Raw genomic sequence first — 17,561 nt, forward strand, 5'->3', positions numbered from 1 at the left:
AAGTCTTATGGCTGATACGTCCACTAAGTGGATGGAAAAATTAACAACACAGGTGGAACAATACCAAAGAGAACTGATCCGTTATAAAAAGCAGAAGCTTGCACGTGTCCAGCAGGATTACATCCAACATAAAGTTTATGCATGGCTAGGGGCCAAAACACAGCCACAGCAGCAAGGACCGAGAGTACCAGCAAGGAGACGTCGGACGGCTCAATTCTCTAGCACGTCAGCCAGCGACAATGATGAATTGCACCCTGCCCGGGGGCAACGCACGCAAGATGTCCCTTTAGGGGTACGCACCCAGGCTGGCATCAGTGGCAGAAAAGCAGGCCCTCGAGGAGGGGCGGGCAAACGAGGCGGAGGGAGAGGAGCCGCATTAGACAGGAAGCCTCCCAAAGGGAATCACAATTAATTTTTAATTTGTCATCTCTTCCTCTGTCAAAAGATATGGTCGGGGTTTTGAGCAAAGGCTTATCATATGTGCCAACGCACAAACCCGACTTGATGCAATGGAAGATTGACAATTACAGATTGCAAAGGAATTTAAAGTTAAAATAATTTTATGGCAACAAGTCTGCAGTTACAACTACAGCGGCGGAATCATCCTCATTTTTACCTGAGCCTCTAAGAAAAATTAAGCCCAAGTCCCAATTTGAGCCTACTTCATCTAACTCTTCTGTTAAGACATTCAGCCAGATGTTGGAAGCATCCATTGAACATAAGGGGAGTAAATACTGTTCCAATTTATCAAGAGGGGAACAACAAGCCTTGAAAGACCTGAGTGACAGAGATGACATCGTGATCCGGGGAGCCGATAAGGGAGGTGCCATAGTCATCATGGACATGGACAAATATAAAAAGGAATGCTCCCGACTCCTTGGTGATGCCTCTACTTATATTTGCCTGACTCAGGATCCTACAGTTAGGTTTCATAAAGAACTAGAGACCTTGCTATCTGCAGCTCTTAATGAGGACATCATCATGCCAGTCATTCACAAGGCACTAAGCAGGGTACACCCGGTTACACCTTTATTCTATCCCTAAGATTCACAAAGATGCTAATGATCCTCCTGGCAGACCTATCATCTCTGCCAGGGGATCATTATGTGAACCTATAGCAGTGTATCTGGATTCCTTCTTACAGCGCCGTATCCAAGCCACTCAAACGCATCTTAAAGACACGCCGGCGCTGCTGAGGAAATTGGAGACACTAAAATCAGTCCCTACCTCCACAATGCTGGCCACCATTGATGTCTTTAGTCTATACACCTGTATTCTACACCACCAGGGAATACAGGCAGTTAAGACACTCATCACCAATAATCCTTTATACACTGGGCTGGAGATTGGTTTCTTTTTGTCTTTACTTGAATTTACACTCACTCACAATTACTTTGTACACGATAACACATTTTATTTACAGCTCACTGGGTGTGCAATGGGGTCCTGTGTGGCCCTGTCGTTTGCAAATTAATTTATGTGGGAGTTGGATAAGGATCTTTTCCTTACACAAACGATTATTGCTCAATATCTTATTTTATACACTAGATATATAGATGACCTGTTGGTGTTGTGTCTGGTCCAAGAGAAATGCTTGAGGACCTGATCACTACACAGAATAGGTCATCTAGTCCAATTAAACTCACCATGGTCATGGATGACCATCAAATTAACTTTTTAGATGTGCAGATATCTATAAGGAATGGGATGATCAGCACTTCCTTGTACAAAAAGGAAACTGATCTCAACACCTTACTTAGGTTTGATAGTTTTCACCCCAAGGCTACCATATATGGTCTACCCTATTCACAGATGCTATGGGTGTGTAGGATCAACAGTGATCCCCTCATGCGTGATAGACAACTTGATGAGGGGATCCTAAAATTCAGAGATAGAGGATACCCCTTGGATTTGCTATTACAGGCTCGTACCAAAGCCTTGAGCAAACCCCGACAACAACTGTTGGAGATTAAAGAGAATAAACAAGGTGAAAATATCTTTCCATGGGTCAACCAATATAACACGCGTAGTACATTCACCAGTAAAAAAGCTAAAGAACTCTGGCCCATCATCCAAACAGACCCTGATCTGTGGATGTTTAAAAACAGCAGGTTAATGCCCAGCTACACTCGTAGCAGGAATATCAGAAGTCTGGTAGTAAAAACGGATATATCTAAGACAGCCAGCACCAGTACTCATTTCTTGAAACAAAGAAAGGGTTGCTATAAATGTGGATGTACCACGTGCAATTTTCTCATACCTGGGGATGTGTTTCAGCATCCCTACACCGGTAAAAAAATCAACATCCGGGTAGTAGTTAATTGCAACTCAAAATTCGTGGTGTACCTACTCAAATGTGCCTGCGGACAACATTATGTAGGGAAGACAGAATGCAGCTTCACAGTTAGAATGACGCAACACATGCCGGCCATTAGAACTGCCCTGAACACAGGCTCTAGTGAACAACCTGTAGCCAGACACTTTGCTTTAGCCAGACATAGCTTGGCTACTCTACACTACCGGATTATAGATCAGGTTCCCTTCTCAGGGGCGGATATAGGGCTATGCGCCTATTACAGCTTGAGACCAGATGGATTCTGACCTTGAACACACTCAGCCCAAGAGGATTGAATGAATCTTTGGGCATGAGTAATTTCATTTAGTGGTATATTCAGTTTTTCGTTTTTCTCTCCTGCCCTGGTAATTTGTCCACGGCATGACGGTGGTTGATTGGTCTAGGTAACCACGCCAGTTCAATTGATGACTGGATTCCAAGATTCAGCGAATGTGGATCTTTTTAGGAGCTCGCTCTACAAGATCTCTTTAATAGCAAAAGTAGATACGCATACATGTATATAAAAGATCTCTGACAAATATTTCTGTAAGTGTGCTTTTTAGGCTTTGAGACTGTTTATGCTACTTAGATGGCATAACCCTAGTATGGGGGATATAGGCTATCCATACACTGTGTATTTTATGTTTACTACTGCTTTTTTAATGTTTGTCTTATCAAACTGTCTTTTTAGATGAGCACGTAATATTGTAAACACTTTTGTATTAGAGATGTTTTCTTCACTTGTTTTATTCAGGCATTAAGATTAGTAGCCTGTCACACTTTGTGTTACTCACGTTCAGTGATTTATATGTGTGTTATTATTGTTTATAGGCGTTGCCTAGCAATAATCCCCCCCGCCTCTGACTGACAGCCCGGTGAGCAGGCATCCGGTCAGGTGACTGTCCCTGTGAACGGAAGCCCAGATCCCGGAAGCGGAGCGGAGGGGCGGCGTCGACGGCTGGAACAGCGCCAGGTAAGGTATTTAGGTAGTCACTATTTTTGTGCTTCACTGTGTGTGTCCTGATGACGGGGCTACGAACTCCGAAACGTAGATAAAGCACAGCTTGGTTTCACCATATTTACGTCTCCTGAGTGCCGCCGTTTTTGTCTCTCTCTGTATATATATATATTATATATATATATATATATATATATATATAAAACTGCAGTAATGTATATATAATGCATATATATATATATATATATATATATATATTTATATTCATTCTGAGAACTGCAAGTGATATGTGGCCATTTCATGCCTTTATTGGTGGATGTGGCAGTATATTGGGGGGTAACAAGCAGATTATGAGTATGTAACACTATCTGGGATGCTTGTACCTCGCACACAGGCAATATGTAGGGGATAAACAAAAGAACAAATAATCACCTGGCGCCAATTAAAAAATATCTATTTACCTGCTGCTCTCAATCCTATTTGCTTGCTGTTTCACAATCCTAATCCTCAATTACTCAATCCTTTTGTTACAAAATCCCCCAGAAAGAAATCAATAAAAAGCACTGGCAAACAGCAATATATATATATATATATATATATATACCGCTCTGTTGGGTCTGGCACTCCTCGTCCCTGCTGGGAATATGCTCCGGTGCCCTCCCTGAGCAAAGTGGCTCTATGTAGAATGCATGGAAGGCGGCACTCAGGAGACTTTCAAAGATGTGAAAAAACGTGCTTTAATATCAACGTTTCGGGAGACGCACTCCCTTCCTCAAGATACAGCAAGACAAGTGACAAATGGTGCAAATAACAAACTTAAATACCTTACCTTCCCCTGGCTTGGTCGTCTCCGTCGCGGCCAGCATCGTCCCGGACCACGGAGTCCGCACTTCCGGTTTCGGCAAACCCGCCCCTTCCGGATGACGACCTTCCGTTGCCGGGCGACGCAGCCGCCGGGAGGACCCACGCAAGCAAGAGCCAGCGTTGTCATGGGGATGTGGTGCTATGGCAACAACAAAAACATAAACAAATGAACATTTGTGCTAATCTGACCACTGAAAGTGGATCTGGTGTCAAATACATTAAAAACATTGTGAAACAGCCCGGATGACACACGCTGCGCTCGCAGAGTGTGATGTAAACAATCCTATGAACATAGGGACATATGGGTGTATATATAAAACTAGAAAAGGTGCTATTACAGGTGCAGATATCAAAAATAAAATTTTTTAAAAAAAAACCTTCGGGCACATGTTGCTAATATCGTCTAGATACCACTATGTACGGCAATATAGCCAACAACTCTCTGGACCTCACTATGGAATCCGACACATATGTGGAGAGAGGGGGGAAGGGCAGCTTCAGGAGGATCGTGCCCCCAGGGGGGTGGTGGAACCCACTGTCAATGTAGGCATAGGGTAATCGCATACCCTTGTTGTTCCTGAATCTATCACTGCTCTCAAAGGAAACAACTCAAGCTTAGGTATTCATTTAAGCCACGAGGGTGGATCGTATCTAACTTGTGGATCCATCTCGCCTCCAGTTGCAGCAGTTGTTTTGCTCGATTACCTCCACGTATTGCATCAGGCACCTGGTCCACTATTTTGTAGCGGACTGAGGCTAAACTGTGGCGCATCTGTGCGAAATGACGTGCCACAGGTTGTTCGCTATTCCCTGACACTAGTGCTGCTCTAATAGCTGACCTATGTTGGGCCATGCGTTCTTTAAATAGACATTGGGTTTTGCCCACATAGTACAGGCTGCAGGGGCAGATCAGCACATAGATAACGAACATGGAGCTACATGTCAATGGTTTAAGGATTTTCATCTTTTTCCCAGTGTGGGGATGTGGGATGGAATCCCCCGTCAGCATGTAGCTGCATGTGGTGCAGCCCAAGCATTTGAAACAGCCTGCCTTTCGGGTCAAAAAATGTGTGGTGGGCCGTGCTTTTGTAAACCCTGTAACATCATTCTTGACTACCATATCTTTGATGTTAGAGCTGCGCGTATAGCATAGCATTATTCTACTATTCTTTAAACTAGAAAGATTGGGATCTGATGTGATCATGGGCCACCACTGTTTGACTCTTCTGTTGGTCCTTCTACTTGAGGTATTAAACTGATTTACCCAGGCCATTTTAGGAGCAGTGGGCGCTGGGTCCTTGGCCTGTAGTAATTCCTGTCTGTTGAGGGATAGGGCCTTCGCTCGTGCTTTCTTTAAAAGGTTTGGCGGATAGCCTCTCTGTAAGAATCGGTTGGTCATTGTTTCTAACTGGGCCTCTAATTCCTCCGGGGCACTAGTGATTCTACAAACCCTGAGGTACTGAGAATATGGTAACCCCTGAATTAAGGCTGGAGGATGGAAGCTATCGTACCTAAGGAGTGTGTTGCGGTCCGTGGGCTTGGAATATAACGTAGTACGCAACACATCTCCTTGCACCAAAATTTTGGTGTCTAAGAAACATATCTCAGACCTGTGAGTAGTCAAAGTAAACTTAATCGGGCTGGATGTGTTGTTATGTACCTCTATTACTTTGACTAGGGCTCCCTCATCTCCTGTCCAAAACAGTAAGAGATCGTCTATATATCTCGAGTACAGAAAAATAGACCTGGTGATCTCAACATCCTCAAAGAAAATCTGCCTCTCTACCTCCCACATGTATGTGTTTGCTAGCGAAGGGGCCACTGCTGACCCCATCGCACAACCGGTCTTCTGGAGAAAGAACCTACCGTTAAACAAGAAATAGTTATGGCTCAGGGTATATTCCAGTAGGTTAACAAATAGGTCCACATCCGGGCCCGTATATTTGGGATTATTGGTGATAAGATGTCTCACCGCTACTAGCCCCGCCTGATGTGGAATGCATGTGTACAGGCTGGCCACATCAAGCGTGGCCAGTATCATGCCGGGAGGAATAGGTCCTAACTGGGCAAACTGTCTTAACAGCGTGCTTGTGTCTTTCAAGTGGGTGGGAGTGGCTTGGATGCATGGTTGCAAGAAGAAATCTAGATATCTAGCTATTGGTTCACATATGGAACCTCTAGCTGAGATTATGGGGCGCCCGGGCGGATGCTGCGCATCCTTGTGGAGTTTGGGAATGGAGTAGAAGACAGGAACTACTGGATGTGGGCACTGAAGTTTGGTGTATATGTCTTGAGAAATCAGCCCTTCCTCTTTGGCACATGATAACATCTGCTCTAGTTCTGTCTTGAACCGAGCAGTCGGATCGCCATTAAGCAACACATATGTCTGACTATCAGAAAGCAGACGATCACATTCTGCTATATAGTCGTCAGTGTCCAGGATGACAATGGCGCCCCCTTTATCCGCGCCCCTGATAATGATATCCTGTCTGGCGCTCAGATCTTTGAGGGCGCTGTGTTCTTCTTTGGACATGTTTCTGTATACATGTGGAGGGGGATCGTCCTGCAAATGTTCCAGCATACGTGTGAATGTTTTAATTGCCGCATTTTGTGACACCGGATCGAACTGTGAGCCAGAAGTTAATCCTTTTATCAGAGGCGTTGATGTCCCCTTTTGTCTGTGATCGACCTGCTTGTCAAAATGCTCTTTAAGCTTTAGGCTTCTATTAAATTTATATGTTTCAATCTTCCACTGGAAATCATCTGGTGTTTTAGTGGGTACATATGACAGTCCTCTGCTCAAAACAGCAGACTCAGCTGGCGTTAGTGCTGAACGGGAAAGATTGAAAATTAAGTCCGACGCGGCTTGGGTGGTCTTCCTCCCCGCTTGCCGCCTCGACTGGCCACCCCGTCTGGTGGGTTTCTTCTTCTGCCTGACGCCAGTGCCCGGGTGACCGCCCCTAAAGGGACACCCTGGGCAGATACTGCTGAGTCAGACACCGCTGTCTCATCCGTTTCACTTGCCGAAGTGCTTGCATGAGGTCTGTAGGTCCTTCGCCTGTAGACCCTCTCAGTCTTTCCTCTAGTGGCCACATCATTGGCTTTTGTTAGCCAGGTATATACCCGGTGTTGCTCATAGTCAGCCTGTACTCGGAGCAATTTGGTTTTCTTATATTTAAGCAGCTCAAGCCTGTATGTTTCTACCTGATTTTTCAGTTTATCCAGCCAATTGGTGGTTTTGTCATTAGAAAGACTCTGGAGATGTTGTTCCTCGAATGCGCGGAGCTTCTCCCTGGTTACATTAACCTCCCGGGTGGATTCCTCTATAACCAGGAGCATGAGGTCCATTGCGCATTTGTTTAGGACCGAGATCCATCTTCTACAGAAGTTCGCGTTATGGCGTCCAATAGTCGGAATGTTTTGAACCCGAAATCCCCTAGGGATCTGCTTACTTCTGTAATAATCTGATAGTGTTCGTCCGTGGTACATAAAGTCCACTTCTCTCTTGCGTAGCTTGTACAACTCTCGGAACAGTTCCTCATTAGAAGATGTCAACTTTTCTTCAAAGGCAGGCTCTTTCAGCAGAATGTTTTCTGCCTCGATGTCAGAAAAACTTAAGACGTCGTAATTATCACATTGTAATAGGTAAGTCTGTGCGTCCCCAGGATCCCCTTCAGAAGTGGCCATGTTGAATGGAGAGGGACCAACTCTTCCGTGATTTGCTGCAGATGTATATCACCTGCTATCGCCGTGTAGCTGTAGCATGTACCAGAAAGTACACCGTAAAGTGCAGCGTGCTCTGTGCTGAGTGCTCGTGTGGCTTGCCGAGCCAGTATCTGGATAGGTAGTTTAAGTATACCTCAGGAGGGTGCCCCGGCCTGGTGGAACTAGGAGAAAGCAGCTCCAGGTCCCCCGGATACTCCGCTCTGTTGGGTCTGGCACTCCTCGTCCCTGCTGGGAATATGCTCCGGTGCCCTCCCTGAGCAAAGTGGCTCTATGTAGAATGTATGGAAGGCGGCACTCAGGAGACTTTCAAAGATGTGAAAAAACGTGCTTTAATATCAACGTTTCGGGAGACGCACTCCCTTCCTCAAGATACAGCAAGACAAGTGACAAATGGTGCAAATAACAAACTTAAATACCCTACCTTCCCCTGGCTCGGTCGTCTCCGTCGCGGCCAGCATCGTCCCGGACCACGGAGTCCGCACTTCCGGTTTCGGCAAACCCGCCCCTTCCGGATGACGACCTTCCTTTGCCGGGCGACGCAGCCGCCGGGAGGACCCACGCAAGCAAGAGCCAGCGTTGTCATGGGGATGTGGTGCTATGGCAACAACAAAAACATAAACAAATGAACATTTGTGCTAATCTGACCACTGAAAGTGGATCTGGTGTCAAATACATTAAAAACATTGTGAAACAGCCCGGATGACACACGCTGCGCTCGCAGAGTGTGATGTAAACAATCCTATGAACATAGGGACATATGGGTGTATATATAAAACTAGAAAAGGTGCTATTACAGGTGCAGATATCAAAAATATTTTTTTTTTTTAAAAACCTTCGGGCACATGTTGCTAATATCGTCTAGATACCACTATGTGCGGCAATATAGCCAACAACTCTCTGGACCTCACTGTGGAATCCGACACATATGTGGAGAGAGGGGGGAAGGGCAGCTTCAGGAGGATCGTGCCCCCAGGGGGGTGGTGGAACCCACTGTCAATGTAGGCATAGGGTAATCGCATACCCTTGTTGTTCCTGAATCTATCACTGCTCTCAAAGGAAACAACTCAAGCTTAGGTATTCATTTAAGCCACGAGGGTGGATCGTATCTAACTTGTGGATCCATCTCGCCTCCAGTTGCAGCAGTTGTTTTGCTCGATTACCTCCACGTATTGCATCAGGCACCTGGTCCACTATTTTGTAGCGGACTGAGGCTAAACTGTGGCGCATCTGTGCGAAATGACGTGCCACAGGTTGTTCGCTATTCCCTGACACTAGTGCTGCTCTAATAGCTCTGCTCTACAGGCCAAGGACCCAGCGCCCACTGCTCCTAAAATGGCCTGGGTAAATCAGTTTAATACCTCAAGTAGAAGGACCAACAGAAGAGTCAAACAGTGGTGGCCCATGATCACATCAGATCCCAATCTTTCTAGTTTAAAGAATAGTAGAATAATGCCATGCTATACGCGCAGCTCTAACATCAAAGATATGGTAGTCAAGAACGATGTTACAGGGTTTACAAAAGCACGGCCCACCACACATTTTTTGACCCGAAAGGCAGGCTGTTTCAAATGCTTGGGCTGCACCACATGCAGCTACATGCTGACGGGGGATTCCATCCCACATCCCCACACTGGGAAAAAGATGAAAATCCTTAAACCATTGACATGTAGCTCCATGTTCGTTATCTATGTGCTGATCTGCCCCTGCAGCCTGTACTATGTGGGCAAAACCCAATGTCTATTTAAAGAACGCATGGCCCAACATAGGTCAGCTATTAGAGCAGCACTAGTGTCAGGGAATAGCGAACAACCTGTGGCACGTCATTTCGCACAGATGCGCCACAGTTTAGCCTCAGTCCGCTACAAAATAGTGGACCAGGTGCCTGATGCAATACGTGGAGGTAATCGAGCAAAACAACTGCTGCAACTGGAGGCGAGATGGATCCACAAGTTAGATACGATCCACCCTCGTGGCTTAAATGAATACCTAAGCTTGAGTTGTTTCCTTTGAGAGCAGTGATAGATTCAGGAACAACAAGGGTATGCGATTACCCTATGCCTACATTGACAGTGGGTTCCACCACCCCCCTGGGGGCACGATCCTCCTGAAGCTGCCCTTCCCCCCTCTCTCCACATATGTGTCGGATTCCATAGTGAGGTCCAGAGAGTTGTTGGCTATATTGCCGTACATAGTGGTATCTAGACGATATTAGCAACATGTGCCCGAAGGTTTTTAAAAAAAATTTTTATTTTTGATATCTGCACCTGTAATAGCACCTTTTCTAGTTTTATATATACACCCATATGTCCCTATGTTCATAGGATTGTTTACATCACACTCTGCGAGCGCAGCGTGTGTCATCCGGGCTGTTTCACAATGTTTTTAATGTATTTGACACCAGATCCACTTTCAGTGGTCAGATTAGCACAAATGTTCATTTGTTTATGTTTTTGTTGTTGCCATAGCACCACATCCCCATGACAACGCTGGCTCTTGCTTGCGTGGGTCCTCCCGGCGGCTGCGTCGCCCGGCAACGGAAGGTCGTCATCCGGAAGGGGCGGGTTTGCCGAAACCGGAAGTGCGGACTCCGTGGTCCGGGACGATGCTGGCCGCGACGGAGACGACCGAGCCAGGGGAAGGTAAGGTATTTAAGTTTGTTATTTGCACCATTTGTCACTTGTCTTGCTGTATCTTGAGGAAGGGAGTGCGTCTCCCGAAACGTTGATATTAAAGCACGTTTTTTCACATCTTTGAAAGTCTCCTGAGTGCCGCCTTCCATGCATTCTATATATATATATATATATATATATATATATAGTAGAGCATCAGTCCGGCACTCGTGAAAACTGGTGTATTAATCACGCCGGTGCCTTCACAGAAACTTTGACATAATTCACATACCATAATTCACATACCAGTGCGGCACTCAGCAATCATAAAACGGAAGCGAACAACCATATGGTTGTTCGCTTCCGTTTTATGATTGCTGAGTGCCGCACTGGTATGTGAATTATATATATATATATATATATATAGGAATTCTTTATTTATACTTATTTTTATTTATTCTGTTTTCCATATAAAATATCAATAAAAAATCAATAAAAAAGAAGAAGAAAGAAAAGTTATTTTATACAATGCTCAGCATATTCATAGGGATATATGCAATTTAAATTCGACACAATTCGACAGTCAGACAAACTCCCGCCGGGACCCGAATTCGACATACTCAATAAAAAATGGATTCGACAGTCCCGCTGTCGAAAAACGGACCAATTGACGATAGTGTGCGTCCTGGATTCGACTTCATGGACAGTGCAAAAGAGTTTAAAAAATCAAGAAAAAAAATGCGTGGGGTCCCCCCTCCTAAGCATAACCAGCCTCGGGCTCTTTGAGCCGGTCCTGGTTGTAAAAATACGGGGAGGGAAAAATGACAGGGTATCCCCCGTATTTTCACAACCAGCACCGAGCTCTGCGTCCGGTCCTGGTGCCAAAAATACGGGGGACAAAAAACATAGGGGTCCCCCGTATTTTTAACACCAGCACTGGGCTTCACTAGTTAGAGAGATAATGCCACAGCCGGGGGACACTTTTATATCGGTCCCTGTGGCCGTGGCATTAAATCACTAACTAGTCACCCCTGGCCGGGGTACCCTGGAGGAGTGGGGACCCCTTAAATCAAGGGGTCCCCCCCTCCAGCCACCCAAGGACCAGGGGTGAAGCCCGAGGCTGTCCCCCCCGTCCAAGGGCTGCGGATGGGAGGCTGATAGCCAAGTGACAAAATAAAGAATATTGTTTTTTTGTAGCAGAACTACAAGTCCCAGCAAGCATCCCCGCAAGCTGGTACTTGGAGAACCACAAGTACCAGCAAGCAGGGGAAAAACAGGCCCGCTGGTACCTGTAGTTCTACTGCAAAAAAATACCCAAATAAAAACAATACACAGACACCATGAAAGTAAAACTTTATTACATACATGCACACCGACACACACATACTTACCTATGTTGACACGCCAACTCGGTCCCCTTCTCCACGGGTTACCTGTAAATAAAATTATACTCACAAAAATCCAGTGTAGATCGGTCCGCTTCTTGTTTGTATTCCACGTACTTGGCAAAATAATAAAACGCAAAACCCGGACCAAGCACTGAAAGGGATCCCATGTTTACACATGGGACCCCTTTCCCCGACTGCTGAGACCCCCCGTGACTCCTGTCACAGAGGGTCCCTTCAGCCAATCAGGGAGCGCCACGTCATGGCACTCTCCTGATTGGCTGTGCGCGTCTGAGCTGTCAGGCGGCGCATAGCACTATGCCGCTCCATTATATTCAATAGTGGGAACTTTGCGTCAGCGGTTGAGGTTACTCGCGGTCAACCGGTGACCGCAAAGTTCCCACGATTGTTTAGGAGGGGGGACCCCACGCATTTTTTTTTCATGATTTTTAACCCATTCCCACCCCTTCCCACTGAAAAACATGCTCTGATCTCTCCATATTATTTTAGTCAGAAAAAAAAAATATATATTTTAAAAAATATATTAAATAATACTTGTGGCTCCTAATAGACAAACCAAGTAGATAATCCCTTCTAATATAAATAGATATGCTATTAGCAATAAAAAAAACACAAAAAAAACATGTTTTTAAATTTTTTTATTAGATCCCGCCAGCAAAATGAGGCGGACTGAAATTGACGTAATGACTGTCGAAAAGCACTGTTGTCGAATCGACATTCTTCAATTGAATATACTTTTGTCGAAAAACCGAATTTTTACCATTGCAGACATGAATTTGACAACTGTCGAATTGCAAAAAGTCGAATTTGAAACGGACGTTTTTTTGTTGAAAAGTACTGTATTGCATTGTCGAATCATTTTTTTGTGTTGAAAATGCCCAATTTTTCGACATTTGCGGCAATTCGACCGCAATTGCATATACCCCATAGTATCGTTTTTTAATATAAAGAGATATCTCTCAAAAGGGGCAGATGTATTAACCTGGAGAAGGCATAAGGAAGTGATAAACCAGTGATGAGTGCAAGGTGATAAACAAACCAGCCAATCATCTCCAATATGTAAATTAACAGTTAGGATCTGATTGGCTGGTGCGTTATCATCTTACACTTATCACTGGTTTATCACTTCCTTATGCCTTCTCCAGGTTAATACATCTGGAAAATAACAGCTGTTTGAAAACATAATACAAAATATCCATTTGGAGAGATCTCTCTTTATATTAATAAAGGATACTATGTATATGCTGAGCATTGTATGAAAGGATTTTATTTCTTGAATGTATAGGGTGTTTTTCTGTGCATATGTAAAAACAATGTCTGTTTAATAGCAAATTATGTATAAGCAAATTAAGCAGCATTGAAACTGTCATGTGTGATGTCCTATAAGGATTAATGTAAATTTACCACTAATTTTGACCAAGTGAAAGATATTGAGAAAGTGTTTCTTTCTTTCTTTTTTTTTTTATTGATTTTTTTATTGATATTTTATATGGAAAACGGAATAAATAAAAATAAGCATAAATAAAGAATTCTTTTTTTTTTAAATATATTGCTGTTTGCCAGCGCTTTTTATTGATTTAATCATGTAGGGAATAACAATCAGTCTTGGGGTAGATCATAAGTGCCCTGCTAGTAGCTCTCAGTGGGGTAATTACCAGTGGAATAGTGTACAGGGGACAATATATTGGGAGTAACAAGCAATCTGGCAGATGGATTATGTGGTGGATATAGCAATATCTTGGGTACTTATCAATAGATAGTGTATAGGGGGCAATATACTGAGGGGAACACGCCATCTGGTGGTAGATCATGGGTACAGCACTGTGTGCGGGGTAATTATCAATAGATAGTATGCAGGTGAGATATACTGGTGGTACATCATAGTGATGATAGCACTTTGTGTGGGAGATACTTAGCAATAGATAGTATAAAGGTGGCAATGGGCCATCTGCTGGTACGTTATGGGGGTTATAGATCTGTGTGGGATACTTTGTTTCCTACATTACGTGGAGCCTCTGTTCCTGCACATAGTTGTACAGGAAAAGAGCTTATGAAAAATGAAAGCCAGGAGGAAAACCACAATCCGACGAGGATGGGATTCGAACCCACGCGTGCAGAGCACAATGGATTAGCAGTCCATCGCCTTAACCACTCGGCCACCTCGTCCCTGTGTGCAACCAATTCCCCATCCCAGCCAGGTGTCAGTATCTATTACACAGGTTCTCAAACTTGGTCCTCAGGACCCCACACTGCATGTTTTGCAGGTCTCCTCACAGAATCACAAGTGAAATAATTAGTTCCACCTGTGGACCTTTTAAAATGTGTCAGTGAGTAATTAATACACCTGTGCACCTGCTGGGTTACCTGCAAAACATGCACTGTGTGGGGTTCTAAGGACCGAGTTTGAGAACCTATGACATACTTGCCTACCTGACCCTCTCCATGAGGGAGAAAATGCTCTGTTCCTTTACTTTCCTGGTAATGTATGATTGCCATCACCTGTGGTGAAACACCTTTCTTATCAATTTACTAGCTCACCACAGGTGATGGCAATCACACATTACCAGGAAAGTAAAGGAACAGAGCATTTTCTCCCTCATGGAGAGGGTCAGGTAGGCAAGTATGCATACCTCCCAACATGACCCTCTCCAGGAGGGACAAAATGCTCTGCTCCTGGACTTCCCTCTTAATTTGTGATTACCATCACCTGTGCTCAAACACCTTTCTTATCCATTAACCTGTCCAAAACAGGTGCCGACAATCATAGAGGGAAAAGTCCAAAAGCAGAGCATTGTGTCCCTCCTGGAGAGGGTCATGTTGGGAGGTATGAGTATGACCTATGATCTATTACTTACTAGGGGGTGGGGGATTACCTTCCCGCACAGAGGCTATGGCAAGATGGCCACAGCAGGGCCCCCTAAAGACACGCAGTGGGGGAGTCTGCTTCCATGTATCAATGACCCATACCTCCCAACGTGAGCCTCTCCAGGAGGGACAGAATGCTCTGCTCCTGGTCTTCCCTCTTAATGTATGATTGCCGTCACCTGTGCTAAAACACCGTTCGTATCCATTAACATGTTCAAAACAGGTGCTGGCAATCATAGATTAAGAGAAACGTCCATAAACAGAGCATTGTGTCCCTCCTGGAGAGGGGCATGTTGGGAGGTATGATGACCCCACCAGTCTCTCCTAAACATGTTGCACCGGGAAGATGGCTGATGACTGAGATCTTCAGGAGGGCAACAACTGAATGGGTGGGGTTTATGCAAATCAGCGGATCTTGGCTGGATTTAGGATAAATACATAACTAACTCTACCTCCTGTTATATATATATATATATCTATATAGAGAAGATGCTTAGTAGGATCCCAGTGACAAGGTCAGGGGGTGGGCGGTAGGGGGGTTACATGCCTGTTATAGGGTGCATGTGGGTGGTCTCCATGAGCTCACAAGGAGTGGGCTATGGTGTGTCCCCAGCGTGACGCCATTAACCAGTATCATCAGTGAGGTTGATCCTTACCTGTTCCTCCTTAGGGAGAAACAGATATGATGAATGGGGGAGGCTGAGTATGTGATTATACAGATCCCCTGCACCACCATGACTGACAACTGGGGTGTGTGTAATTCTGATACCATCGCTCACTGGTGATCACTTGTTATGGTTGAAAAACAGAGATGTTGTTGAATAATTGTGGACAAGTTGTAGCTGCTGACCATTTGTATTTATAAATGCATACTCTGTTTGTCCTTTTTTTTGTGTTACGACTATGTCTACTCTTGTTTCATATTACATCGTTTCATTTCTGGTCACAGGCAACTTCGAAAGTTTACATGAGGGCCACCACCAACATTTCTCTTATTTAATAATACATTTAGAAGCAAGATGATTTTTTGGATCCATTTTTACTTCGAGCTAACCTATTTTGTTAAGAATAATTACTTTGTACTTAAGGGAATACAAACAGTCATATTCTTTATTTATTTTTGCTTTTGCAAGTACGTAATTCACAATTTAGTCTGTGCAGGTTGTCTATTAGTAATATAAAGCACCCGCAGCACATAACAGCTGATTTTCACAAGGGACCTCGTGGCGCAACGGTAGCGCGTCTGACTCCAGATCAGAAGGTTGCGTGTTCAAATCACGTCGGGGTCAGTTATTTTTATTTTTATGCTACATTAATGTTATTACAGTTGCAATATGTGTGTATACACATATATAAATATATATATATATATACATACACAAGCAGGTCGCACTCTCATCTTCACAATAGCCAACAGCTGGGGTGTCCACTCAAAATACCACAGGTATTTCAGTTATAGAAACAGCCACAGTCCAGGCTTTGTAAATATGCAAGACATCATTTATTGTGATATACTTAACACAATCCACAAGGTAATTGGAAACATCCCTCAAGCGCTTACGGCCCTCAATGGGCCTTCATCAGGAGGCACTAAGTAGCAGTATGTAGCAGCATAGCATCAGAGTACAAAGTAGAGATTCAGTCAATCACAGTGCAGGTTATAAGGATAACCAAGCTTGGGCACAGGTGAGTTAATTAGTACCTCAATCCAGTGGCGGAACTACCACCAGTGCAAGCGGTGCCTTGCACTGGGGCCCGCCACTGTCAAGTGGCCCAAAGCCAGCGCGGCATGTAATGAGTCAAACTGACTCATTACATGCCGCCTGGCTGCTGCGGGCCCCCGCCCCCCACGGAGGAGAGGAGCAGCAGGGACGCAGCAGCCACGTGGAGGGGCAGGGGGGATGGGGATGGAGGAGGATGGAGCCGCAGCAGCGCAGTGTAATTGGTGGAGGTGCTGCCGCAGCTGTCCCTCTCCTTACACATAGGCTGTGAATGATGGGATGTGCTTCCCTCATCACAGCGGCGGACAGCCTATGTGGAAGGAGTGGGACAGCTGCAGTAGCGCCTCCACCAATTACACTGCGCTGCTGCGGCTCCCGAGTCCCCCTCTCTCCTCCTTCTTCTCCCCTGCCCGGGATCATCATCTGCCAGAAGCTGCACCGAGGAGCCTGACTGCCAGCGGAGACAGTAAGTATAATCTATTTATCTATCTATCATCTATCTATCTATCTATCTATCTATCTATCTATCTATCTATCTATCTATCTATCTATCTATCTATTCTATCTGCCTTAATGTGTAAAAAAGGGGACGCTGTCTGCCGTTATGTGTAAAATAGGGGACGCTGTCTGCCGTAATGTGTAAAAAGGGGACGCTGTCTGCCGTAATGTTTAAAAAGGGGGACAGTCTCCCGTAATGTGTGAAAAAGGGGACTCTGTCTGCCGTAATGTGTGAAAGGGGGACTGTCTGCTGTAATGTGTAAAAAAGAGGACACTGGGGGTCATTCCGAGTTGTTCGCTAGCAAATTTCGGTCGCAGCGATCAGGCAAAAAAAACAGCACTTCTGCGCATGCGTATGCGGCGCAATGCGCATGCGCATCATACTATTACAACGAATGATATAGTTTCACACAAGGTCTAGCGAAGCTTTTCAGTTGCACTGCTGGCCGCAGAGTGATTGACAGGAAGAGGGCGTTTCTGGGTGTCAACTGACCGTTTTCAGGGAGTGAGCGGAAAAACGCAGGCGTGCCAGATAAAAACGCAGGCGTGGCTGGGGAAATGTAGGCATGGCTGGCCGAA

The 17,561-nt window shown here is 44.9% G+C and overlaps 3 non-coding genes across 3 annotated transcripts; 2 read left to right on the forward strand and 1 right to left on the reverse strand.

The window, feature by feature from the left end:
• Positions 1-13,982: 13,982 nt before the first annotated feature.
• Positions 13,983-14,064, reverse strand: TRNAS-GCU (transfer RNA serine (anticodon GCU)). The gene has a single exon. It is a non-coding gene; the product is annotated as a tRNA-Ser (tRNA).
• Positions 14,065-15,396: 1,332 nt separating this feature from the next.
• LOC134938852 (U8 small nucleolar RNA) lies at positions 15,397-15,530 on the forward strand. Its single transcript, XR_010181303.1, has one exon. It is a non-coding gene; the product is annotated as a U8 small nucleolar RNA (small nucleolar RNA).
• Positions 15,531-15,980: 450 nt separating this feature from the next.
• Positions 15,981-16,052, forward strand: TRNAW-CCA (transfer RNA tryptophan (anticodon CCA)). Its single transcript has one exon. It is a non-coding gene; the product is annotated as a tRNA-Trp (tRNA).
• The last annotated feature ends 1,509 nt before the right edge of the window (positions 16,053-17,561 follow it).

The sequence above is a fragment of the Pseudophryne corroboree genome, chromosome 6, assembly GCF_028390025.1.
Source record: "Pseudophryne corroboree isolate aPseCor3 chromosome 6, aPseCor3.hap2, whole genome shotgun sequence".
NCBI lineage: Eukaryota > Metazoa > Chordata > Amphibia > Anura > Myobatrachidae > Pseudophryne > Pseudophryne corroboree.